Source organism: Nicotiana sylvestris, chromosome 10, assembly GCF_000393655.2.
Source record: "Nicotiana sylvestris chromosome 10, ASM39365v2, whole genome shotgun sequence".
Classification (NCBI taxonomy): Eukaryota; Viridiplantae; Streptophyta; class Magnoliopsida; order Solanales; family Solanaceae; genus Nicotiana; species Nicotiana sylvestris.
In genome coordinates this window covers 131,205,712-131,211,219 of record NC_091066.1, presented here as the reverse complement: position 1 = coordinate 131,211,219, position 5,508 = coordinate 131,205,712, and positions in this window count along the sequence as shown.

The window sequence follows — 5,508 nt, the reverse complement described above, 5'->3', positions numbered from 1 at the left end:
ATTTTTTGGATGGGTACTCAGGGTACAATCAAATCTCCATTGTACCAGACGATAGAGAGAAGACCTCCTTCACTTGCCCATATGGCATTTATGCTTTTCGGAGGATGCCCTTTGGCCTATGCAATACACCCCCCACATTTTAAAGGTGCATGATGGCCATATTCACTGACATGGTCGAAGACATAATGGAGGTGTTAATGGATGATTTCTCAGTGGTGGGGAACTCGCTCGATGAGTGCCTTATAAATCTGACCCGAGTGCTGAAAAGATGTATTGAGACTAACCTGGTACTTAATTGGGAGAAGTGCCATTTCATGGTACAAGAGGGCATAGTCTTGGGAAACTGGGTATCAAGTAAGGGAATCGAGGTGGATCGTGCTAAAGTTGATGTGATAGTAAAACTGCCACCTCCCACTTCAGTCAAGGCAATCAGGAGCTTCCTCGGGCATGCCGGTTTTTACCGGAGATTCATAAGAGACTTCTCAAAAATTTCCAACCCTCTCTGTAAGTTGTTAGAAAAAGATCACCCTTTCTTATTTTCTGATGATTGCAGGGTAACATTCGAGGAGTTGAAAAGAGGCTAGTCACAACACCCATCATTGTCGCCCCCAACTGGGAGCAACCATTCGAACGCATGTGTGACGCCAGTGACTATGCAGTGGGGGTAGTGCTGGGACAGCAGAAAGACAAGCCAATGCACCCAATCTACTATGCCAGTAGAATGTTGAGTGGAGCCCAGCTGAACTACACTGTGACTGAAAAGGAGATACTGGTTATGGTGTTTGCATTCGACAAGTTCAGATCATAACTAAGGTAATTGTATATACTGATCATGCAGCTCTCAGGTACTTGATTGAGAATAAGGAGTCCAAAACGTGCCTGATTCGTTGGGTACTGTTACTGCAAGAGTTCGACCTTGAAATTCGTGACCGTAAGGGCAAAGAAAACCAAGTCGCTGATCATTTATCACGATTTGAGGGAGCTGAAAACTCAGTTGAGGTTGAGGATATTCTGGAAACCTTTCCAGACGAGTATCTACTCGCTACAAGCCTTGAGGAAGTGCCATGGTATCCAGACTTTGCAAATTACCTGGCAAGTGGTATAGTTCCCTGTGACCTTTCCCCTGTACAAAAGAAAACGTTTTATCGTGACTGCCACATGTATTACTGGGATGAACCTGATCTATTCAGAATATATGTTGACAATATGATCTGGAGGTGTGTCCCTGATATAGAACAATCTTCTGTTTTGCAGGCATGTCATGAATCGGCGTATGGCGGGCATTTTGGAGGAGTCAGGACGACAACGAAAGTGCTAGAAGCTGGGTTCTACTGGCCAACTATATTTAAGGATGCACATCAATGGGTGAAGGTCTGTAATGAATGTCAGCGAACCGGGAACATTTCCCGTCGCCATGAGATGCCCATGAACCCAATTCAAGAGGTTGAAGTGTTCGATGTTTGGGGGATAGACTTCATGGGTCCTTTCGTCAACTCCTTTGGCAAAAAGTACATACTTGTTGCTGTAGATTACGTGTCCAAATGGGTGGAATCTGCAACACTTCCTACCAATGATGCAACATTGGTTGTGGGGTTTTTGAAGAAGAACGTATTCACCCATTTCGGGACCCCGAGAGCTATTATTAGTGACGGGGGCACTCACTTTTGCAATCGAGCCTTCGAGAAGTTGCTAGCGAAGTACGATGTGTGCCACAAGGTGGCAACACCATATCATCCTCAGACTAGTGGACATGCCGAAGTGTCTAATAGAGAGATAAAGAGTGTACTGACCAAAACTATGAACGCCACAAGAACTGATTGGGCAAAAAAGCTAGATGATGCACTTTGGGAACTGGTTTTAAAACACCAATTGGTATGTCACCATATAAGTTGGTGTTCGGGAAGGCCTGCCACTTGCTAGTGGAACTTGAACATAGAGCTTGGTGGGCAATGAAACAGCTGAATCTAGACATTGAGGCTGCGGGCACAACTAGAGTCACAGAATTGCATGAGCTCGACGAGTTTCGATATCTTGCTTTTGAGAGCACAAGGTTGTACAAGGAAATAATGAAGAGGTTGCACGACAAGAATATTGTTGAGCAAAATTTCAACCCTGGGGACATGGTATTGCTCTATAACTCAAGATTAAGGTTATTTCTGGGTAAACTCAAGTCTCGATGGTCTGGACCATTCCGAGTGGCTGAAGTATTTCCTTCAGGGGCTGTAGAGATTGCCTCAAAGAAACTCTCATACATTTAGAGTCAATGGGTAGAGATTGAAACTATATGTGGGCATGAATGAACCAAAGAAAGTGTCAGAGATCCACCTGACTAAACCTTAGAGGTCGAGCGAGCCTTAAATGTGCTTATCTGTGTCGTGCCGCGACGTTAAATCAGGCGATGTATGGGAGGCAACCTATTGATTTGTTGTAATTGTCGTGCCAAGACATTAACTAAGACACTAGTTGGGAGGCAACCCAATACTAGTAGTAGTTTTTAATTTTGAGTTTGGGAAGTACTAACCAATGCAGGTAAGATTGGGCAGGTGATAAGTCCATCGGACGCAGAAAGAACATGTGAAAAAAATATAAAAACATTCGTGCGGAGGAGCGCGCCCACGCTAGCCACCGCGCTATAGGCCGCGCATATGGGCAAACATTCCGCCTCAGCTCTCAAACACTAGTGCGACCGAGCTACTGACCGCGTTAGAAGTGCGACCACGCTAGTGGCCGCGCATATGGCCAAGTACACTGCCTGGACTAGCGCGACCACGCTCGTACCGCGCTACGACCGCGCTAGTCCTGCCCATCTGATGCGTTTTTTTAACTTAATAATAATTTTTATTTTGTTTTATTTTAATTTCTTTTTTCCTTTATTCTATTCTCCCACCCCTATCTAATTAATCCCCTCCTCATCACTCTTCACTAAAATCCCCAACGCATAAAACAAAAATTCCCCTCCCCCCAAACCTAACTCCCTTCTTCTTCAATTCCATCTTCTTCCAACTCCCTCCTCTTCAAATTCCCAACTAACTCCCCCAAGTTTAAAGCCATGCTCGCCCCTACTCTTCTTCACTTCTCCCCGTATTCTCTCACTACAGGTATGAGTTCTTTGTGCCATTTTTCTCTTTTTTTCAAGATTTTCGTTTTTTATTTTTTATTTATGTAGTAGTTTTTTCTTTTCTTTTCTTAGTAGAAGTTTGTAGTGTTTGTGTAATGTTTGTGAGTGGTAATGTTAGTGGAGTTGTATCTTAACTTAATGGGTGTGTTTGAAAAAGAATTGTGGTGTTATTGGGGTTGTAACATGTTTGAAATGGGGTGTGAGTATATAATGCCCACAAGGTATTTGTTTAAATGCCTCAGTGAATATAATTGAGTAATTGTGACCAATTGTGCACGTGAAGTCTGATTAACCGCATTGAGTCACAATTTCTTTTGTGGGATGTACTAATGTTATTCCTTTTTCTAGGTACTATGGCTCCGTCTAGGAAATGCCGTACCACAGGTGCCTCTTCCAGCAGTCAAGCTGGATTGTCTAGGGAGTGCGGGTCAGCTCCTGCTCGTCTCTTTGATAGTAGCAGGTTCGTCTCTGCCAAGGCTCAGGACCGCTTTGCGGATAAGGCCACGAAGAAACCGATACCGAAAAGGGGCATAAATATAGGATCGGTCCAGCTGGGCTGCCCTCACTTGTATACTGAGCTGGTAAGGCAGGGGTTACAAATCTTCATTGACGAGTCGGCCGAGGGGAATGTGATGGTTGTCCGTGAGTTCTATGCTAATGTAAAGGAACATGTGAATTGCGTAGTAACTGTGCGCAGAAAGGTGGTGGATGCCTTGGTTGAGGCTATACGGGGGATGTACCATCTGCCCCATCCTGTGGATCCATATGACGACTATTATGAGGGGTATGGAAGATCACACACGCAGTGGGTGAGGTTCTTTGAAACAATCTGTGTACCCGGAAAGGAAATTGTCTGGATGAAGTATGGTAAGAAGTTTTACTCCTCGGTGCTAACCTTTGAAGGGAAGTGCTGGTTGTATGTTATCAACAGCCGCCTGATCCCGTCTTCCAACACTACGGAGGTAAATGGTCCTCGAGCGGCTCTGATTTGGTGCTTTATTAATGGTCACAACTTTGACGTGGACAAAGTGATTAATAAGGAGATGTTCACCCATTGTCTAATGAAAAGGTATGGGTTCTTATTCCCTTCCTTGGTTACTCGACTTTGCCGGGAAGCTCGGGTGCCGGAAAATCTGGATGTTGATGGGAGAGTGCCAAAAGACCACAAGTTCTGAGCAGATAAGGTCACTACGGGTAAGGAGCCGGTGGCAGTAGGCGGTGATGATAGTGGTGAATCTGATGACTCTGAGGAAGATGAGGCTGAGCAGGAGGATGTGAGGGCCAAGCCACAGGCCCATGAGCAAATTGCAGCAGCTGCTGTGCCATCTGGGACTACAACACCATTTGGAGCTTCTCGGGTTACTCTGTTCATAGCTTTGGAGTAAGAGGTGGCTGGATTGCGTACTTCGGTCACTGACTTGGGGACACGTGTTGACGCGGTGGCTGCCCAGCAGGTGAAATCGGAGAAAAAGATATTGGGCTGGCTAAGAGCTCTGGGTCCTGCTTGCAGCTTGAACCCAGACACGGTCTCCGATCAAGAGTGATCTTTCAGGGAAGTTCCTTTACCTCACTGTTCTTTATTTTTTATGCCATGAGGACATGTCTTTCTTGTAAGTGTGGGGTGGGGGATACTTCGATGTATGTATGTATGTATGTATGTATGTATGTATGTATGTATGTATGTATGTATGTATGTATGTATGTATGTATGTATGTATGTATGTATGTATGTATGTATGTATGTATGTATGTATGTATGTATGTATGTATGTATGTATGTATGTATGTATGTATGTATGTATGTATGTATGTATGTATGTATGTATGTATGTATGTATGTATGTATGTATGTATGTATGTATGTATGTATGTATGTATGTATGTATGTATGTATGTATGTATGTATGTATGTATGTATGTATGTATGTATGTATGTATGTATGTATGTATGTATGTATGTATGTATGTATGTATGTATGTATGTATGTATGTATGTATGTATGTATGTATGTATGTATGTATGTATGTATGTATGTATGTATGTATGTATGTATGTATGTATGTATGTATGTATGTATGTATGTATGTATGTATGTATGTATGTATGTATGTATGTGTAACAATTTGACTGTTTGATGTTTCTTTGTTTTTTCTTGATTGTTTTTGGTGGTTTGAGTAATAGTCAAATTAGGTAAGTTTAAAGTAGGTAAGTTGACTTGTACCGACGACATATTTCTTTTGACGGGGTTCTTGAGGGTCTAAGTCAACGTAAAAATCTGAAAAAAATAGGATTATGGGGACTCTTCCCAATGACGGATCTTTTAGACAATTTTCTTGAGGGAAGTAAGTCTAAAGAAAATACCAAAAAGATTTTTTGTTTGTTTTTGTTT